Raw genomic sequence first — 23,337 nt, 5'->3', positions numbered from 1 at the left:
CTGGGTGTCAAGGTTAGGGAGGTCACCCCTGTCAGACTCTGGCCTTTCCTAGGCCACTGGCCTGCAGCAGCTTAGCTCTGCTGCACAGGTCCTCTCTGGCTCTCTCAGCCAACATTTCCCTGGGTGTAGCAGATATGTACCATTATATCCAACTTCCTGACCACATCTATGGGCGTTTTCCCTTTTCTCATGCACCAGAATGCCTGTGTGTTGCCCCCTACAGGCCATTCTCTGTAGTGCACCTCTACATACCCCCCCTTCCTTTGATAAGGGCCGTAGGCCGTATCACACTTTTCTCTTTTGGCCCTCCAGGGTCAAAACTCCAGGCTCGGGGGTCTATTTCTATTTTTACTTGTCTGACAAGTTCTCTCTTCTTGTCTTCACTCGGCTCATCACATCCCTGCTGATCTCTCTCAGACTGTGCCCTCCCAGCTTGCAGGTTGACTTCCAAGTGCAACTTTGTATCCTCTGTGGCTTGTAACTTATCTTCAAGTTCCTCTAACTGAATCTTGCTTTCTTCTACTTCTTTTGACTTTTCTAGTTCATGTTCACCCTTTTCACCATCATCCTTGGAGCTAACTAAGTCCTCCATTTCAGTGCACACCGGCTTGTTAAGACTGTCAAACTGAGCCTCCATTTTGAAGGTTCCTGCTAGCTTACAAACCTTGTCTCTATATTCTTCCAGTTCCCCTTGTAGCTAATGCTCCAGCATGGCCTTGCTATGGATTACAGTCTCTAATTCATTTTTCAATCCATTCAGCTTTATAATTATCTTTTCCTCACTTTGTAACCATTCTATTTCTTCTCTTAGTATAGTGTTATTGGTTAGACCCATTCTTCGAAGTTCCTTTACCTCTGAATCTAACTTTTGCTCGGTAGTATTCAGTTCATTGATGAGTTGGTCCTTGGAGCCAGCATCCCTGTGATAGGCTTCTACCACCTGGACAACCTGTTTTTTCAGTTTCTGGGTTTGCTTTTGAGGTCATTATACTCTTGCTGCAGTTCTTCCAAGATTTCTGCTGCCACTTCTGAGATCTTCTCAGCTTCAGTAGCCTCACTTTCTGCCTTCTCCTTGGCCTCTTGTACTTCAGAGGTCTGTTCAGTCTGCATCTTTTGCTCAGCTCTCACCTTAATGACTTTTCTTTTGTTTACAGAAGTGATTTATTTCCTCCAGACCGTCCAAGTCTTTAAAAACTGTTCACCTGGAGTGCCTAGGTCACCTTCCCCTAAGTGGTATGCTTCACCACTTGTGTCTTATTTTTACAATTCTTCATTCCTGCTACCGGTTGTTGGACCACGCCCTTGCGTTTTCTTTGTACCAGAGTTCGCTTTCCCGCATCATTATCGGGAATCTTCCACAAGCCCTTCTTCTCTTTTACTTGCTGTCTGAACTGGCTCCTAGACCACACTAGTCTCTGAACCCTCTTTTCAGCAACATGACACTGTGCTGCCCAGCGTTTCATCTTCACGCTTGAATTCTTGGTGAACTTTTGAAACAGCCCCTTTTCCTCTGACATCATTTTCAGGGTGCGTGTCAAAGTTAACCTTTCAGTCTTTTTCATACAGACCCTTTCTTTAGCACGCTCACATTCAGTGACATATCTTGCAGACCTGATTTTCTCCTCTGTAAGCTGCTGTTCACATATTTTCTGCATCTTTCTTAGTTTGGACAATAGCGCCTTTTGGAGACCAAGCTCCACAGAAACATCTTCTATCTCTTGCTGAAGACTTACTTTAACCTTCTCAAGCTTATCACAGGCAGCTGTCTTCTCTTCATACTGCTGCCTTGTAGCTTCTGCTCCTCTTGTATTTCTCTTTTCTGCTCTTCCACAGAATCCAAGCACACAGCACTCTTCTCCAGTCTATCTTCTAGGTCAGACACCTCAGCCTGAAGTGTTGCAACCTGCTCTGACAGGTTTCTCTTAGCTTCTGCATCTTCCTCTACCTGCTTGAGGAACACATCTCTCTCATCTTGCATTGTCTTCAGGTGTGCACTGAGACCAATCCTCTGCTGCGTCTTTTCCTGTAGCAACTTCTGGGACTCTTCACTCTGAGCTTCCAGCTCCACCTGCAGCCTGCTCACCTGCTCAGACAACGCTGTCTGCACACTGTCACCTTCAGTTATTTTTTATTTGTAGCTCTTGAAGCTGCATCTCTACTGTATTTCTCTTGCATTCAGACTCCTGTTAACCCTGCAAAAGGACCGTCAGCTTATGGGTGAGCTCAGTACACTTGCTTTCCACAGCCTGTTTGACCTCTTGCAAGGTTTCATTCATCTTTTCAGCTTGCTCTAACCGTTGGGACTGTTCCTTCATAGCTAGCGCATGGGTCTGAACAAGGTCCTGGATCTGAGCTTCATATTCTTCAGCTTCCTCATCCAGGATCATCTGTAGCTGGGACAGCAGTCTCCCATGCAGTGCTTCCTGGTTTTCTTTGTAATCTAGTAAGTCTTTCAGGATCTCTGCTTGCTTCTCTGCCTGACTGCAAGCAGCTTTCTCTAGTTCCAGCTCTTCCTTAAGTTGACTTATTTGGCACTCCAAGTCACCATTTTTCTTTGCTAACTGCATTTTTAACTCTGCAACTTGATTCTGCAAACCTGTAGTTTGATTACATGCATCTGTAGAAGCTCTTTCTAACTTGCAACAGGTCTCCAACTCTTGGGTTTTCATTTGCAGTTCCTTACAGTCCTGTTCATACTGCACAGATTGTGCCTTCAGACATACTCTGCGATCAGCCTAATCTCTGGCTACATCTCTGAGGTCTTGTATCTCTTCATGGGCTCGCATTGGTGCACATCTCTCCTGAATTTTAAACAAGCGTTCTCTTGCTGTCTCACCCTGGACCTCAGGATCTGCACTGACAACCTCACTTGTCTCACTAGCAGCAGCCTTTTTTCTTCTTTTTTCTCTTTTCACATTTAGTACGATCTATCTTTTCTCTCTCTAAAGGCATAGTACTACTCACTCCAGCATTTCTAGTCCTACACACTCTATCCTCATTATTACTTCCCTTTTTCACTAGAGGTATACTTGCCCTGACTCCCACATCAGCATTAGCTGCACTCCTCATTGCAACCTGTTGACACCCTGACTTCATTTGCGGAACATTACTACACATATATACAGAAAACAACCCACAATACCCCCACCCCCATTTCAAGGTTAGTGGAATTTTTCTGCAACACATTATCCACAATACAGCTTATGGACTTCTTTTCACCCAATGTACATACTGCCGTTTTCCCGGCCCCCTCCTGCAAGGAAAACATTCTGTTATGCAGCATTTTAACCACATTGTCATCAATTTGTTCACCGTCAAGTCCATATCGCACAGTCTTTTTAGTGGTCTCACCACTCCATGGATTGTTATGACAGTCCTTTGTTGGGGACACCTACTGTTGTGCCCTCAAAGTGCTGTAGTCAGCCTCCAATACAGACCAGTGGGGTTTTACTGGCCACTTTGCCACTGGACACCCGTACATACAGAAGTCTATTTGTAGACACCTCCAGCATGGCTCTTTTTGGTTGCCTCCTGCAACGGCTGCCATCTTGACTGCACAGTCCACAATGAATAAATAAAGCAACAAGTTCACCAACTTGCATCGAAGATGTCCTCAGTCTGGTTCGTTGTTACTCCCACATCAACCACAATTTTTCGGCCCCCTGGCCCTTTACATGCTGCTCCAGCAGCAACTGTACACTCAGCCTCCTGACCCTTTAAACTGCCTCCATCAGACATTTATATAAGAAAGAGATCCGGCAGCACTTCAGGATGCAATGAAAAATCCAATGGTTGTTTATTTACCCATCACCCACAGACAGCGACGTTTCGGCTTGAATAAGCCTTCTTCAAGCCTTCTGAAGAAGGCTTATTCAAGCCGAAACGTCGCTGTCTGTGGGTGATGGGTAAGTAAACAACCATTGGATTTTTCATTGCATCCTGAAGTGCTCCCGGATCTCTTTCTTATATGGACTTTTGATTTGGAGGTATTGGTTTGGATCTCCTTACTAGCGATTGCACATAGGTCTAACCCCTATTGGGATGTCTTTTTTGTGCTGCTGATTCAACTTCTTTGATAAAATTGTGACTTCTCCATCAGACGTTTGTCACCCCTAAGGCAACTGCAAATTCGGCCTCCTGGCTCTTTAAATGCCGCTTTGTGCGCCACTCCACTTGTGCCAGCGCATCCTCCACCATATGTAAGCAAGCGGGGTGCACTTGCCTGCGGATCACCAACTCTCAGACTGGAATGGGCACCGAGCACGTAGAAGAACTCTCTGGAGACGCAGATTTCCTTTTAAACCTGGCTCCTGCCAGTCTTTATTCACAGTACAACCAAAGTAAACAGAGTCCATATAACGTTCTTCAACAAAACATAAAAGTCCACATACACACCCCACCTGGGTGTCAAGGTTAGGGTGGTCACCCCTGTCAGACTCTGGCCTTTCCTAGGCCACTGGCCTGCAGCAGCTTAGCTCTGCTGCACAGGTCCTCTCTGGCTCTCTCAGCCAACATTTCCCTGGGTGTAGAAGGAATGTACCATTATATCCAACTTCCTGACCACACCTATGGGCGTTTTCCCTTTTCTCATGCACCAAAATGCTTGTCTGTTGCCCCCTACAGGCCATTCTCTGTAGTGCGCCTCTACAACAGCTTTTGCATAAAGCCACTCCCTTTCTTTCTCCATAAAGGTCTATGTTTTTAGAATAAACTTAGAATTCTTTGGAATACAACCTGTGTGGTGTGTCACATTTACTTCTCCAGGCCTGCTATACATTTACCATTAATTTGGAACCCTAGCAACATATTATAGGGGTTCCTGGAATATCCCTAACAGCTTTACAGCAGCTTCATGTATCATTCACACAAAGGAAAGGAAAGGACCTATTGACTTGTATGGGAGACTGTTCTAGGCATGCTCTGTGACCTATGCAGAGGTCATTTTGCAGGAAGGAGGAGTAGATAGAGTTTAGACCTCATTTGAATGGTGGCTCCTGTGTTATTTACATATAGCTGTTACCTTTCAGTATAATCCTACCTGTGATGCTAGTGAGATAACTGCTGCAAAGCTTTCCCTACAGAACAGGAAGTGACAGACTCATAATAGACTCTGTGGTGAGTGGGAAAAATGCAGAATTTTTAGGAGTTTTTTCTTTTAAAATACAAATTAAGACTAAAAGTAAAAAAAGAAAATCACCAAAACTTAAAAAATATGTCTAACACAAAAATGTGATTTATATAATAGGTTATTTTCTGATAGCATATTCCCTTTAAAGGGGTTGTCTGAGAAAATATTTTTTACAACCAGGTGCCCCACGGCATAGCTCAACTCTTCCTGCTCTCCACATGTCTCTCAAAGGTAGCGTTAGTACTCCTCGCTGACGTTATGTGTTGCAGGCTGTATTCAGCCTGTGCAGTCCCATAAACAGGCTGCTGCAGACAATGACAAAGCTCAGCGACGATCGCTGAGCTCTATCATTGGCTGCAGCAGCAGGTTTATAGGACGTCACAGGCTGCTCCAGCCTAAAAACAAAATAGCACAGTGGAGAGCCACAGTGGACGGAGGACATGCGGGGAGTGAGGAGAGGTGAGTGTCAGTACCTTTTATTATGTTGTGCCATGAAGGACCAGTTTGTATGCCTCAGACAACCCCTTTAATACTAGGGAATTTCAATTCTCTGAAGGCAAATCAAAAATCCACTAGGACTATACAATTATTAACAAGGTTTTCCTGTTACATATTACTATAGATATTAAAAATTAAATGAGCTAAGCAGCCTGAGCACAAAGCTTATACAGGACATGAAAGGATTTGTGCTATTCATGTATTTAGCTCACAGAGGATTACCTGGTTACACTGTAGTAAACTCTCAGCTCTGAGACGCATTAATATTTTTATTGCAAATGCCTTTGTATTGTGTGGCCTAAAACTAAATCCAAGAATTCAATTGCTGTTCCTGAGATTATCATAGGGAAAAAAGTCCCCATAGGTTCTCAATTGAATGTTTGGTGAAACTTGTATATACTCTAATTCTGTACATATTGAAATCATAATTAAGCCTTTATTCACACCAGCATTTTTGCACCGCTAATTTTGCCGCAATTAAAAATCGAGACCATTTGAAGCATTAGTTTTGAATGTATTCATACAGATGAGCGATTCTTAGCCGCATAAAACATGTTGCGCCAGGAATAACAGGACATCGGTGACTGAAAACAGCGACTGATTCTATACGCAGTCAGAAAAGATAGGTCTTGCTCTATCTTTTTGCCAATATTCGCTGAAATCTCCCATAGACTGCTATGGGAGCTGAAAAATAGTTTAGTTGCGGCCGACGCTGGGAAAGGAAGACAGCCATCTCTTTTTATCTATTAGAAGACATTCCGAGGATTTCTGTTGACTGAAGGATTTCCACACTGTGTATATTTTCGCTGATACACTGCATCCGCCTGTGTGAATGAATGAGAAAACGCAGCTAAAGCTTGGGATTTGATTCATTCATACGATTTACGGCTGCAATGTGGCAAACGTAAAAACACATCACTCGTTTGAAGGAGGCCTAATACTGCTGATTCGAGCAATATAAATTGCAAATTTGGTAAAATAGTAATAATATAGCACAGTTGCCCATAATCACATTGGCTTAGGGCCCTTCAACATGGAGTGATTATCGTTCAGTTTATTGCTGGCCCAGCAGGCACTACAGGACACTAGCAGCACACTTGTCCTGTCTCACATGTCTGTATGCTGTTCCTGGATTAACTTGCCATCTGTGGGAGAGACCCTGTGTCTCCCCTTCTGCTCTAAGATAGAACTCATCACTGACGTCAGCTGGTCTCATTGGCTGACAGTCAGGTTTAATCTCACTGGTGCAGAACCCCAAGGGTAGAAAACAAACATACAAGTCCCTATGCAAGTGGGCGGGTAGAGAGAAAGATGATAAAAGGAAGTGACGCAGTTAGCAGACTCAGTCAGAAGAGAGTAAGGAGGAGGTTGCAGTCCTGTAGTCGGCGAGGATGAGTATTCAGCAAGTATTCCTAGCCAAGGTAGAGTGTAGTGGACAACCCGCTTCCTTGCTATTCTACAGCATCTTCATCTAACAGTGAGTTATAGCTATCCGGTGAAACCAAAGCCAGGATCAGCACATAGTCACTAGTCTCTCTGCCTCACCAATAGACCTTCTGTTAAAGCAAACTAAAAATCTGTTCAGCAAACTTCACTAGTGGGGAAAATTGTCTAGTAAATCAGTCTTCAGCTAGATAATAGAGCGTTGAAAACCAGCAAATCATTAAATCAATCTTACTGTATCTTGCCTGTATTATATCGCATCCCTGTTCACCTGAGATAAAGCCCTCCACAGAAAGTTGTACAGTTAACCAGCAGGACTGAAGGAATCTCCTGTCGTGGCTATCACAGTCACAGCAGAAGATAGTAATTTTTTGGGATGGAGGGCTTGAAATATAAGCCCTACTTCAAAAATAGTCCATGTAGAAAAAATAAAATTAAAAATAATAATACATCACCTTAAAGCGCTGTCATCTCCGACACGTCTTCTAGCAGGTCCTCGACACTCTTCTTCTGCTTCTCTTCTGGCCGGGGATTGAAAAGTCCCCGTCTCCTGAATCACTACCTCTGATTGGCTAAGCGCTGTGACCAATCAGAGGCAGCACTCAGCTATCATTCAGAGGCAGCACTTTCAGTAGACGGGGATTTTCAATCCCTGGCCAGAAGAAGAGTGCAGGGGACCTATCAGAAGACGCACCGGAGATGACAGCGCTTTTAAAGTGATGTATTATTATTATTTTATTTTTTTTTCTACAGTTATGGACTATTTCGTGGTAGGGCTTATATTCCAACCTTATATTGTCACAGTGGCAGGGGAATCTTGCGATCCTCTCCCATTGACTTCAATTGGGCTGGTGCATTTCCTCGTCAGTGTGAAGGCACCCTTAAAAATCAAATGGTGATCGGCTTATGTAAACAAGCAATCTATGAGCAACTGCCTGTTTACTATGAATGGATGCCGGCTGCTGGATCAATCTCCAGCCCGCTCCGCCTTTATTAGCATGGAAGTTATAATTGTTGGGACAACTGTCAGGTGCTTAGCAATTGTTCTGACCCATATAATAAAGTTATCATGTCATTTTTGTTGCAGCTTGTGCGCCGTAGAAACAAGACGCTCTGAAAGATGGCGGAATGTCGTTTTTTTTTTTCATTTTACTCCACTTAGCATTTTTTAAAAGTTCTTCAGTACATTATATGGTACATTAAAAAGCACCATTGAAAAATACAACTCGTTCTGCAAAAAACAAGCCTTCATACAGTGACGTCAATGGATAAATAAAGGATTTACGATTTTTTTAAGGGGGAGGGAAGGAAAATGGGGAAAAAAAGGGGCTGCGTCATGAAGGGGTTAAAGGGGTTTTCCAGTGAAATTCTATTGATGTCCTGTCATCAGGATAGATAGCGGATAGATCATCAGGATAGGTCATCAATATTTGATTGGCCGGGGTCCACTGCTCGAGACCCTGACCGATCAACTGAGTGGGGACATGCCACATAACTCCCAACCAAGGGTACTGTAGTGTCCGCCGCTTGTAACTGCAGGCACAGCTCTCATTTAAATCAATGAAAGCTGTGCCTGCAGTTACAAGCGCCGGCCACTACAAAACTATTGGCTGGGTGTTATGTCCCATTAAGACAGGACGACAGTCAACAACTGCTTGGGCGCTGACGTCACTGCTAAGGTTGTTAGTGCTTATGTAGAGTGTTTAGAAAGGTGGAGTTTACCGCCGGATCGCTGTGTTTTCGCTGGTTTCTTGTTCAGGGTTTCATATTCTATATGACGTCCTGAGTGGGGAGCAGGGGTGTAACTATAGAGGATGCAGGGGATGCGGTTGCACCCGGGCCCAGAAGCCTTAGGGGGGCCATAAGGCCTCTCTTCTCCATATAGGGAACCCAATACTATGAGTAAAGCATTATACTTGGAGGCCCTGTTACAAGTCTTGCATCGGGGCCCGGGAGCTTCAAGTTACGCTCTGCACTACGCATACACACCGGCTTGCTGGCCGAGACACTCACGGCAGATCCGAACAGGTGTATGGGTCTCTGGCTGGGCACCGGGTCTGATTTTGCAGTCGGAATCCAACTCAGCCGTGGAAAAAAATTAAACTACTACAGCAAAAAAAAAAAAAAACATAGAAATTTGCTATCATAGTTACTCTACTGATCCATCGAATAAAGTTATCATGCTATTTTTGTTGCAGTTTGTGCGCCGTAAAAAGGAGACACAAGCAAAGACGGTAGAATTTAGGTTTTTTTTCCATTTTACTCCACTTAAAAATTTATTTACTTTTTTCAGTACATTATATGATACATTAAATAGTACCGTTGAAAAAATACAACTCCTCCCGAATAAAACGAGCCCTCATACAGCTACATCGATGGTTAATAAATAAAAGAGTTATGATTTTTTAAAAAGAGGGTCGGAAAAGACTAAAATCGGGTAAAAAAAGAGTCCTTATGGGGTTATATGCATCCTCACACCTGACCCTTTGTTTTGCTTGTAAGAGATTGGAAAGAGAAGTAATTATATGTTAGAGCTTTATACACTACAAAAGAAAATGGGTTTTATTGTTTTGGAAATCAGAGTCTTCATTAATATAATAGTCTACTAAGTCGAGAGAAATCTACAAGACTTAAGACAAACATCTGTTCATGTTAATTCATTAAGTTTATTGTTTAGTTGACCAGAATCCCGAAGGCTGTGGTCTCCAACTAAATAAAGTGAAAAGATGGTCCATCATTGTATGACTAATACTAATAGTTTTAAAAAGCCTGCTGTTTGGCGAGTACCTCTCCTACTGTATAAAGTGAACAAGTGTAGCATATTACACTGCAAGCTACAATTTAATTGACTCAACTTTAAGTAGTCTATGTAAAGATAACACTGACCTACGTGAAGACAAAGTTGAGCAAACCGTGTGACGTGCTGTTACAATTGTACTTCTGTATTGCTGCTATTACAAGATAAGGGTGAGCAGTCCTTGATGAGGTGGTATCAAGGACTTTGGCTAAACAAAGGAAGTCAATTTGCGACAGCAGCAGACTAGCACAACAGCAGAGCTTCAAAGTTCAGAAGAAAATTGAATGGCGAATTAACATGTCCAGATATCCCGCTCTAGTCATCCAACCAATATAAAAGAACATTTGACAGCATCCATTCAGGTGAAAAAACAACTCACATTTTTATTCATGTATTTCACACGTGCGGTGATGGTTCAACCTTCAGGAGGCGAGGGTTGAAACTTCGCTACACATCTTGCCTACATCAATAACATGTGAGTTGTTTTCTCAGCTGAATGGATGCTGTCACTCTTTTATAAGGACTTTAACTGAGAGTTTTTGACTATATGGTGGTCTAGGACCATACTCCTGTGGTGAAGAGAATTTGGGGATGTGCATGCATACATGACTGAGGATGATTGGGAGCAAATTCTATAAAAAGTATTTGTTTATCAGTCACAAGGACCCATAGAGGTGCCAGCCAAATGTATGAAGAAACTTGTGTAACCCCACAAGAAAGGCCTAGGTGGGTCTGGCTGTAGCAGAGGGTAGCCTCCTAGAGACCTATAGCTGTTAGTAGGTTGAGTGAAAGCAGGTAGTCACTTTGCTGTAACCTGACCCTTGCTGGAATTGTGGAGTATTGTAAGGTACCCCAGAACCCATAATCATAATGCACTGTTAATTTATTGCAATGCCTGACCACATAGACTGCTGCTATATGTTGCAGCAGATTTCTAGCATTATTTTGGATTTTCCTCTCAGCTTTCTCTAGCACTAGTGGGAGTGTCTATGAAAATGTTCTGCTACCTGTTGTTTCTGTTTAGCAATTAGGGAGGGCTTTTGTTCCTGTCATGGCTGTGGACCTGTGCTGATTATTCTCAGTCTTCATCTGATGTTTGTTGGAATCAGAGTTGGATCTTGGTCTCCTGTCTTTCCCTGCTCATCTCCAGCTAAGTACTGTGTTACGGCACTCTGACCCCCCGAGCGCCAGATGGGCTGCCCTGAACTTACCACACCCCACTGTCCCTGCCTACTTGCCTCAACCTGGCTAACCCCAGGCAGACAACTGGGCGGCGGTCCCTACTCTGGCTAGGGACCTGGCGACTACCTAGATGGGACTACCTGACGGGGGACAGAGTGCCGACAGGAAGGCAGATGGAAGTGACCAAACAGAAACAGACTGAACTGCAGACAAGCTGGAGGAAGCTGACAGGCAAACTAGGAGCTGTCTGAGACTAGCTGCAGACAGACTAACTAGACACTGACAGAACCAATAACTGGCAGTGAGCTCAGATCTCACTGCAACGCCAACCACGGCATCCCTAGTACCATGTCTACCGACATTTTCTCCATCACCAGGAATGATAGTTCTTCCGAGTGGGAACTCCCCACCGTGAACTGTAAGACCGGGGTCCTCTATCGTACCAAGCTCGTAGCAAGAGGGATAGCATCAATGCTAGTAAAACGAATTGGCATCTTCAGCGCCACAAATTCAGCCATCAGGGGTCTAACGAAACGCATGCTTATCAGGTTAGCGGCTGCTCCGGAATCAATAAACGCCTGCCCGGGGCGGGAAAAGTTCCGGAATCTAACCTGACAAGGTACCAGAAGTTTAGGAGGTACCTGTAGTCCTAGGCGATCCTCCCTGCAATCGCCTAGGACTTGGAGTTCTTCCGCTGGTTCAGAATGTGGGCGCTCAGGCTTCAGGGGGCAGGTTATCACCCGATGTCCAGCTTTCCCGCAGTAGAGGCAGAGATGATGCAATAAACGAATCCGGCGTCGCTCTTTGGGGTCCAGCGGGTCCACCTCCATTGGCTCGGGAACAGAGACTGGTACGGAAGAGGAGGGAACAGGACAAACGACCTCCCTAACTCTACGGGCCTGTCTATCTTGCTTCCCAGTCCTGAGCCTCCTATCTGCCTTCACCGCTAGCTCCATAGCCTCCTTTAAGGACCCGGGAACGGGATGGGAAATCAACAGTTCTTTAACCGCGTCCGAGAGGCCCTGCAGAAAAGCATCTTTCAGAGCGCTATAATTCCATGTAGTATCACCCGCATAGCGTCTGAAATTGGAGCAATAATCCCCCACACAAAGCGACCCCTGATGCAGCGCCAACAGCCATGAAAACACCAACCCCACTCGGTCCGGTTCGTCGAAGATACCCCCGAGTTCCTGAAAAAAGGAGCCCGCCGACTGCAGGCAGGGGGAACCCTCGGGAATGGAAAAAGCCCAGGTCTGGGCAGAGCCCCGCAGCAGGGACATTATAAGCCCGACCCTCTGGGCCTCCGACCCGGAAGAATGGGGACACATCCGAAAAAACAGGCGACACGCCTGTTGGAACACAGAAAATTTGTTCCTCTCTCCGGAGAACACCTTGGGAAGAGGGCACTTGGGTTCGGGACTGGTTGAGGCGTCCGGCCCCTGCGACAACACCCACTGCTCCTGGGCCACCATGCGAGCTGATAAATTCTGGATCACTGGCACCAGGGCTTGCAGCTGGTTTGCGAGGGAGCTGATCGCCTCCATGGAGAAAAAGTTTAAAGGGCCAGTTATTATGTTACGGCACTCTGACCCCCTGAGCGCCAGATGGGGTGCCCTGAACTTACCGCACCCCACTGTCCCTGCCTACTTGTCTCAACCTGGCTAACCCCAGGCGGACAACTGGGCGGCAGTCCCTACTCTGGCTAGGGATCTGGCGACTACCTAGATGGGACTACGTGACGGGGGACAGAGTGCCGACAGGAAGGCAGATGGAAGTGACCAAACAGAAACAGACTGAACTGCAGACAAGCTGGAGGAAGCTGACAGGCAAACTAGGAGCTGTCTGAGACTAGCTGCAGACAGACTAACTAGACGCTGACAGAACCAATAACTGGCAGTGAGCTCAGATCTTTTAACTACAAGGTTCCGCCCAGGGGCGGAGAGTGGGAGGAGGCAACTCCTCCCACTGCTGCATAAGAAGGATGGAGGCGTGCGGGCGGCACCCTACGGGTGGACACACCCACGCCGCCGCCCACCAGCCGCTCCAAGCCACCAGGAGAGCCCCGACACCAGAGCTCCAGGACGCCGACACCGGAGCGACGCGCGCCGACCGCGGGACCCTGCGCCGCCCTGCATGGTAACATACTGTGGTTATTGGTGGAAGTTGTATTCTTTCTTAGTTGTTTACTTCTGTTGCTGATAGAGACAGTGAGTGGCCAAGGGTTGTGGGTTGTGTGCGTTCTTATCAGGATTGGTCATTCACTATAGACAGGTAGAGTCTCTCATTCTAAGTTATATAGGAAAAGTTCCTTTTACCATCTTTTATACCACACATTTCCTGTTGTGGTTTATGTTCTTTGTTCCACTCTGTGAACATAGCCTAGGAACTGTTCAAGGGACTGATTTCAGTACATCCTAATCAGACGTGACAATATACTTCTAAAAAGTTATGCCTCTTTGTTCTCCACTTAAGATATTCAAAGACTAGGACCCTCGCGTATTGTGTCAACTATACTGAGAGATGACCACTTTTCATGTGACATTGGTTCTTTACTTTTGTCAACTGCAATAATATGAAATATTCAATAAAAAAGTGAATTGGAAAAAAAAGTGTTCAAAGTTCAACTACAGAGTGCAAACAAATTTACTTAAATTGTGAGATATTTCTACATTATGCTTATATGCTTTACAAGAATGTGCGCTCATCTAAGGGGATTAAACCATAGGCACACATTCAAAGGATTTGTCCCAAAACTCAGCAGGGATTCTGGATAATTATCTGTACCTTGTTCTTGTTCTTTGATGGAACACATCTCATTAACAATTATATAACCAATCTAATATAACAGTGATGTGTTTCACATTCCTCCAGATACATAGTTTGCTGCACATTAGTTGTTCATGGGCTAATTTAATTCTATCAGGCTTGTTTGACATAATCTTGAAAATGAAAATCACCCATCCCTGCACACTCATATATCTATTAAGGGGCTAAACATGAGAAGTAGAAAATCTTTAAACCCCAAATTTCCACTGGTGATCATAAGAAATCCTGAGGTGTTTGCCAAAGGTCAATATTTTGCATTGTTAGATGTAATGTAATATGAAAGTCAAACAGTATGGTTTCTGAGCATGTGATATTTTATAACAGGAACCTCTTTACACAGATATTATTACATTGTCCTTGATCTGAACAGTGGGCTAAGCATTGTATGGAATTGGGGCCCATCACCCATACACTTATTAAAGGTGCTCTGCATATTTCCCATAACAGACTGAGGATCTCCCCACCGCTAATGCATCTACTGAGGGACCTATCCCCATCACTATGTCTTAATCCACCCTTCGCAGCAATCACAGCAGTGCAAATGCAGAGCATTCTGTCTGTCAACTTGTCTAAAGTTTCAGCTCTGATTGCAGCTCATTTCTCTACTAGCAACTCACAAAGGTGATTTTAGCTCATAACTTGTATATCTCAAACACACCTGCCCACATGATCTCAAAGGAGTTCAAGTGGATTGCAATCGAGACTCTGGGGTGGTCATGCAATGTTCTTCAGCAGCTATTGTCGTTCTTTTGACTGAACATACTTTTCATACCAATAAGACAGGTGCCACAAGGGATGGCATGGTACACCAGGATGTTGAGATAGCACTTGGAGTCCATAATTCTGTAGTGGCCCGAAGTAGAGAAAGAGACTGCCATGTAGTGTTCATAGATACCTGTCCAAAAGTGAGTGTCAGTGGATTGATTCATCCTCCTGTGGTGTGTGTGTCCCAGACTGTGTGTGTCCAGGAGCAGAGCCATACAGATAACTTGGACTGTAGGCCTGGTGTGATCCTGTGTTGTTCCTCCCTGACCTCCATAATTTGTCCTTACTACACTGATGTGAGAATTTGTTGATCCTACAAATAAAGTCCAGTTACTGACCGTTCCCAGTGACTGAAGTTATTGAGTTACTCATGTGTGGACTCTATTATTTTTTCCTGTCGGACATTCTACAGAGTAAGGAACGATGGTGTCACCTGTGGACAAGTCCACTACACCACCTATTCAGGTAACCGCTGCCTCAGCGTTGCCTGGAAAAGGCCTGTTGGTGCCTTGGCCAAGGCTACACATGTCCCTCAGGGGAGGAGTTGGTAGTGCCACCGTGACATCCCTAACAACTACCCCCGCCATCTCCTCAGTGGTGTACCTTGTGTCTTGGTAGTTGCAATTCCTTTGAATTTTAAAGTAAGTCACCCACCGCACCACCTGCAAAACATCTCCAGACCATAGTGAAACCTCTTTCATACTTGACTGTATGCTGAATGCAAGCAGGAAGCATGCCTTCATCTGTTGTACAAGGAATTATTTTTTTCCTCTTGGACCCAAAGACCTCAAACGTCAATTTGTCTGTAAAAGGACCTTCTTCCACTCATTCGTAGTCCATCTCCTGTGATTTTTAGCCCACAATAGCCTCTTCTTTTTAATAATAGCTGAAGCAATGGTTTTTGGGCTGCAACACATCCCTTCAAGCCAATAGTTACAAGGCAGCATTTGTCGGTGACTACTGATATGCTTTTCTTTCTCATTTTCTTCAGAACAGCACAAATCTGACAAGCAGTTTGAAACCCACTCTAATCAATTGGTACTCTTGTTTCGCAGTCACTTAAGGTTATTCAGGTCTCTGTTTTCAGTGTATCTCTTGAGGTTACACTGCACTGAAACCTTCTCCAGGCTAGTAACTTTATGCAACGCTATGCCCTGCATTTATCAAAGTGGCTATGGCAGATTGCTTTTTAATTGATAACTTTTTTCTCGGAGCCATTTACTGTAAAAGACTACTCTACAGATTCTTCAAAAGTTTACTAATGCCAATTCTATCCATTCAGTCATGTCCGACTCTTGGATACTCTGTAGCCAGTACTCTCCATGCTTTTCTATTTTCTACAGCTTCTTTCAATTGCCTGTTGTCTATTCCTGTCTCCTTCTTGATGTCTTTTGTCTTCCCTGTTTCCTTTTACCACTGACCGTTCCAAGTAGTGTAGAGACCCAGAGGGTACTACAGGGTAGCCGAATAGTCAACAAGTCCTGAATACCTGGCTGTGAGTTCTTCCAGAGACACAGCAGGTATCGTTCAGAGGGAAGATACTGTCTTTCCAAGAGATCGGGCTGAGGTTAGTCTGTCCAGCAACCTGGCTTTCTGATTGGCTACTTGTCAGTAAAATCTCTGATTGGTGGTATTGGAGGAGTCTAGCCAAGCCCGGGAAAGTGAGCAAGATGGAGAAGGAAGTGTGTCATAAAAAGAGAGAAAGTGCAGGAAAGAGGCAGGAAGTGAAAGAGGAGTTGAGAAGTTGGTTGTTGGAGGTGAAGAAGAGAGGAGGCAGTGTGAGGAGCTGCAGCCATTTGGAAAACTACCAGAGGGCTCAAGGTGGAGGAAAAGTGCTGGGAATCCACTACAGTGAGGCCATTGACCACCATCTTATTCCCCGCTGTCTCCCCGCTAGGGCCCACACTTGGCCGCCACAGTAGCAGCTCTTTTTCCAGCAAATTTGTGTCCAAAATAAGAAAGTCTGTTTCATGATCTCGCCTGCCAGGGACGACTGCGTATTGAGCAGGGATCTTGCTGACATCACATTTTCTTTCTATGGCAGGACGTTTGAGCTTGCATAGTCTGACCCTGACGTTAGCTATAAGGAGTTGATGATCGGACCCACAGTCTGCACCTGGTAGTGTTTTTGCTGAGAACATTGAAACTTTCTGCTGACAGAGTATATAGTCTATTTGGTTGCGATACTGCCCATTTGGGGACGTCCAGGTGTAGAGGCATCATTTAGGCTGTTTACACAGTATGGCAATACAAGGTGAACACTGCAGTCCTTTAACTGTATACAGTGGTGATTAAGAAATCGGCATAAAAAAATAAACTGTCTTTATTGCCCATTACAAAACAATCACAATGCAGTTTTCATTTCACATTCTGCTCCTGGAAAAGGAAAGCTGTGCTGTGAGTGGTTGCTATGAGCAAGAAGGGCAGTTTTTGTCTTACACAGATTTTATAGCCCCGTTTCTTCAAATACTACAGTCTTCAAGGTTGTTTATATAAATAATGTATAAATATGATCCATGCGAGTGCTCAGAGTGTTTAAGTCGGCAGGTTGACTGATTTCTGTGCAAAATGCACGTCAGGTTTATCGTTTACTGAGAAATCGTCGAATCTGGGGGTGTTTTAAAATTAATAAGAAGTAGTAAGGGTGATGGATAATGGGACACTAGTCCTTTCCTCCAGGCTTCGTAAGAAAAGCAAAACTTTTGTTGAAGTTTAAAATATTGAGTGCAATTTGACTTTTTCTTAAGAATAAGACTACTTGTGTAGTGACCCAAAGCTGAAGTGTTAATGTATATAAATGACTGTTGTGAGTGAATCTGGTATGCGTGTGTATGCCCTTTTAACTGCGTGGTTGTACGTGTTGGGTAGTTTGTGGGTGGAGTTGGTAGAAGAAGGGAGAAAGAGAGAGATGGAGCTCAGAGAATGTAGTAAGAGGAGGAGGACATCCAGCAAGAGGCTGAGGTGTACAGTAACAGTTCTCCAGTTATTCAAAAAGAGAAGAAAGAGTGATGGGATGAGTCTAAACTTCCATTTACATGGGACGAATATCAGGCAAATGATGCTCAACACTCGTCCGTGCATGTACTCGCTCCCGTGCTGTTGTACAGGAGTGAGTATCGTTGGCTCTCACCCGGGCAGCTGGAGCAGATTTCACTCCTCACTCTCCCTCGCCCCTCTCCATTCACCTAAAACAGCCCCGTTAAGTGCTGAATGGCTGCTGTATACACTGAATGATCATCCTTCAGATCATCTTTCATCGGTTAGGATGCATAAACGATAAAAGATGAGCTGAACAATCATCGTTCAGTGTAAACAGCAGCCGTTCAGTACTGAACGGCCGCTGTGTTAAGTGAATGCAGAGGGGCAAGGGAGAGTGAGGAGTGAAATCTCCTCCTGCCATCCTGCTCCCCTGCTAGCCACTTTGTCAGAGAGCCAGTGATACTTGCTCCTCTGTTACAGTATGGGAGCGAGTACACACAGGGACGAGTGTCAGGCATCATTTGCCCGACATTCGTCCCATGTAAGTGGAGCTTAAAAAGAGAGAGACTTGCACAAATGTCTTCACCATGTCAGAAGTGTAACTCCGCAGACGGCCTTGCAGATAACTGGGACTGAGGACATCTGGAGTTCAGAGGGAAAGAGTGTCTGCTAGTAAGCATATGAATCTGAGAGAGTGGGAAAAAAACAAAAAATCATAGCAAGAAAAAGTGTTATTTCTACAGAGCTGTTACCGCAAGTTATTGTTGAGAACATCAAAGCTGGAAAAGTGTGAGCAAAGTACAGCCGTGCACCTCCGGTTGTTTCCTTAAAACGTTACTGTTGGACTGTGGACTCTTTATTTTTGCGACATGTGAACAGCGGCCTAGAAGAGGTGCTGGCGTCACATGACAGCTGTGCAAGAAGTCAGGGCATCATAATTCTGGATGCTCCATTCATTTTTTCACTGCATGCGCACCCGAGTTAGACCATGCTGAGGCCACTGAGGGAAGAGATCACAGATCGTAGTTTTCCTGTGGGCCTCCCGCTCAGGCCGCTGCACTTGCACATGGATGATTAGAAGTTGCGCCCGAGATTCTAGGCACAACTCACTTTGGACAACGTACAAACATCCTGTCCATGTGCTGTCTGATGTGCGAGACTCCGCACATGTACAGGTGCTAGTTTCTTACAAAAATCAGACACGAATAGGACCTGCTGGTATTTGTTCTTTACTTGGACTATTCTTCCAAGTAAAGAAAAGCCAGTGTACGTACACCCATGCATTTGAATGGGTGCTATCTCCGTTGAACTTTTGGACCAAAAAAATTGCTCCAAAAATTGGATGAAAAATCATCTGTGTGCAAAAAGCCCAAACCCAGCATTCTTGGGCTATTCAAGATGCAAACCATTATAAGACTGTATACCATTATGTTATAAACCATGTAAAATAATAGCATAATCATTACAAATCCCCTGTGAAATCATGTTGGCAATAAACTTCTGGTTATGGCATGTTCCATATAGTACATTAACAATACGTCAGTATCCCATTGAGGTAATACATTCAGACTTTTAATAGCTGTTCATAACTGCTGATAAGAAACACTTTAATTCATCATTCCATTAGTCAATATTGCACCATAGAGAACTCAAATCCCCCAGCCAGGCCATAACGCCTAATGACATTTATGTGCTTGACTGTCCATGCAATCTTTCATATTTTATATAATTTAAATTAAATGGAATCTAATAGAAACATGACATTTTAAAATGTATGCAGATGTTTCTAATAGTAGAAAATTAAATAAAACAACAAAAATTATTCACTACAAGTGCATTAGGCTGGTTTCACACCTGCGTTAGAGCTCAGCTCAAGGTTTCTGTTTCTCTGCTCCAGTTTTCGAGGAGAGGAACTGAAATAAAACTGAAAAAACTGATCCGCTTTTTTCCCAATTGATTTCAATGGGGTATCAAAAAAATGTAAAGCAAACAGAAAGGCTTCCATTTGTTAAAAATTTTTTTAATAGCGCAGTCTACAGTGTTACTTAATAATACATATATCTACTATATAATGAAACTCTAAGGCTGGGTTCACACACGGCAGATTCTCGACGTAAATTTCGCGGTTTGGCCGCAGCGAAAAACCGTGACATTTCCGCCAGGAGGACCGCCGCAGCTTTGAAGTGGCTCTTCCGCTGCAGCCGGCGCTCCCATAGAGGAGAGCGCGGCCGCAGCGGAAAAGAAAAATAGACATGCTGCGTTTGGCAAATCCGCAGCTGCGGTCGGCAAAGCCGCGCCGCAGCGGTGGTTTCGGCCGGATTAGCCGTAGCGGATTTGCTGTCCTGTGTGGACGAGATTTCTGAGAAATCTCGTCCACTTGGGTGGCTAATCCCGGGATTAGTGGCCGCATGCGGATTTGCCGCGTTGAAATTCCGCACGGAATTTCCGTGGCAAATCCGCCCTGTGTGAACCCAGCCTAAGGCTGGGGCTATTGGCTTACAGCTAGCTACCAATTACAGAGCAGTTTTAATTTTAAAGGATTTTTATTTAATCTACTCCATTCAAAACAGTGTGTACATAATGATTGTACAATTGTAATAAACAATAAAAACAATATACGCTGCTTCTGTCATGATTTTAAGTAACATTCTTCAAATATGCAGAGCTTTTGTCGGTATTTATAACATATATTCTCTAGCTGTGACATATACAAACTAACAACTGGAGAGGAAAAGATGAAGAAATAAAAAATGAGAGGGGAAAATAAGGAAGGGGAAAAAACAAAAAAGGGAAGGGGGGGGGGAGGGGGGGAGAAACTAAGGTAACCTGGGAAGGATATCTGGCACTGGCAAGGCTTTTCCACATACTTGATGTTTTTTATCAGCTTTGGCGGATTAGGATAAGCAAGCCAGTTAGGATCGGGTGGTGCAGCTGGAGAGCCAAGTATTCAATTCTGGGGAGGTGCAGAATTGAGTCCAGGCTGCCTAGGTAGCATAAAATTTTGTATGCCGCAGTTCATCCCTTCCACACAACTCCTCCATGTATTTCAAATTGTCTAAGGACTCTAGCCACATCAGCTTTGAAGGGGCAGTGGTGGATTTCCATCTCCTCTGGATAATTTGTTACATAGCAAGTAGGAAAAATTGCAATAGGGATTTCTTGGCTTTTTGCTAATGATCTTGGAATCATTGACAACAAGGCCATCTCGGCAATCAAACTAACCTGGGACCTACAAACCGAGGCGTAGAGGGCACCAACCTCCTGCCAGAGGGGGTGTATTAGAGGACATGACCACCACAGGTGTATGAAGGTAGCCCTGTCTTGAAGACACCTCCAGCAGACATCCAGATACTGGGGGTAAATTCTGGCCAACTCTGCTGGGGTCCTATACCATTGAGTTAAACTCTTATAATTAAGTTCCTGCATCTTACTGGACACGTTCATTTTGTGAGTCAGGATGTAGGGTTTTCTCCACAACTCCTCCCGTGGCATACCACCTAGCTCTCCTTCCCATCTCCATTCTAAAGTACCACTCTTGTCTCATGTATTGTCTTCAAGGAACTGTTGATATAGGGCAGAAACTTTAAGTGGATTATCGGGGGTCGATAGACACAATTTCTCGAAAGGAGTCACGGGTCACCCGAGGTGCTGGGAATCCCTGAGGGACCTAACATAATGACAAAATTGCAAGTATTGGTACCATGCTCCCGTCAGGGGCCCCCCTTCCTCCAAGATCTCCTGAAGGGACTTAAGCCTCGAACCCGTGAGCAGGTCACGAGCCCTAGGGACAGTGTCTGCTATTCTGCCCATTAGTGAGGAACCACTAAAGAATGCTGGAACATCTGGGTTACCAACCAGTGGTGTGAGAGGGGCCTGGTCTGAAAGCAAAGTGTAGAATAAGTAGCCTGAAGGGGACTAGCTACAGAATGTTTAGCAGGAAAGGGGGAAGAAGGCTCCCAAACACCAGAGCAGGCACATTCACGAAAGCATTGGGAATACTGAAGACAGTCTTTGTCATTATTTTGTCTTCCACTTGCCAGATTCTCTCTGGCTGGACATTTTAAAGGTAATCTGTCACCTCCTATAAACACCATAAATTAAGTTATGGTACTTATAGAATAGGTCCAGGGGGTATAATTTTCATACATACGGCCTCCCTGTTCCTGCACCGTCATCTCAGTCAGTTGTTACTCTGTCTATCAGTATGAGTCTTTACATTCAGTCTGTGCTTTTGCACTAGTCTGTTCTCTATAGGAGTGCATTGGCTGAATGAAAAGAGTCACACTGGTAAACTGAATGCTGACTTCCATTTGTGCAGGAATGGGGAGTCTGGTAAGTAAAAAAATTATGCAAATAAGGAAGATGGAACAATACCTCTGCAGTGCCACCTATTGGATGGCAGCATTCCTTCAAATCAATGCCAGACCCTTTATACAGGCCTTTATAACAATGATTGGGAATAGGAAATGAAGCCAGAAAGCCAACTTATCCACACCGCTTTTTGGGTGCTCTCCTTAAGGAGAGACGACATGCGTCTTGACCCACGTATAAAAATTATACCCTCCCCCAGAATACTTGTAGCTTTCCTATAAGCACCATAACTTGGTTTACAGTTCTTATAGGAGGTGGTAGGCTCCCTCTTTGCTAAGACACTCTGCTACCTCTCTGAGTGCAATATACAAGAGGCTAAATACTAATTCAAGTTTACCTAGGGTCATGAGATCCTGATAATCCAGAGCATGCGCTCTGAGCTGATTCAATTGTCTGCTTGCGCTCATGGCTGCCGGAAATGCATATTAGCGGCATCCATATGGCCAAGAGAATACTTAGGCCTCATGTCCATGGGCAGGTCGGATTCTGCATGTGGGAGCCTGTCGCGGAATACCACCCTGCCTGCAGTTGAGGACACTATTTTACCTGTGCGAATCTGGTCTTCTGTGTCCTGACCAAATCTTCTTTCCTCTACACGGCGGATGTGTGTGGGCTTCAATGGAAGCTGGCCGTGTGGCATCCGCAGTGAAATTTTCCGAACCAAAAGGTCTACAAATCAAATCCGCATGCTTTAATGCATTTGAAGACGGCCCATGTATCCCTATAGGTGGCTTGATTTGCGGATCGGATCCGCCCATGGATATGAGGCCTCAGTTATAGAGCTACTAAGTTTGCAACAGATGGCTGGGATCAGACATTCCAGCTGGGAAGAGAGAACAATGTCAACTGCATTGGGAACCACAACTCCCGAGCAGCCTGTGGGCAAATAACCTGCTGGTGGGCCACAGGGACACTCCTGCTTCACCATAAATGAAGTTAATCAGAGAGCTCTGTCGTGACACCAGAAAGCACTATGGTGAGCACTAATTTTATTATTATTTGTGGCTGGCAATTAATTGTGATTTGTTTTGTTCAGACGCCAGTGCTCTTGTGCACAATTTGTAGTTGTGAGTGGTGAGGTGTGGAATAATACACAGAGCCACATATTTTGCTTAAATTGTTGTAACCATGATATTATTAAATAAGGCAGTGAGTTGAGGTAGTTTTCTTCATCACATTCAGTGCATAATAACTAATACACAAATTGCAACAGTGTAGAGACTTGTGTCTAACTCATTTATACACTGGGAGCTTACTCTGGATTTCTACTCTCTATCCTTCTTTGTATTTATATCTCTTTATTTCTTTATCTCCCTCTCTTTATACTTATATTTTTTAATTATTTTTT

Source organism: Eleutherodactylus coqui, chromosome 7 (assembly GCF_035609145.1).
Source record: "Eleutherodactylus coqui strain aEleCoq1 chromosome 7, aEleCoq1.hap1, whole genome shotgun sequence".
In the NCBI taxonomy this organism is placed as follows: Eukaryota; Metazoa; Chordata; class Amphibia; order Anura; family Eleutherodactylidae; genus Eleutherodactylus; species Eleutherodactylus coqui.
This window is presented reverse-complemented; position numbering follows the sequence as displayed.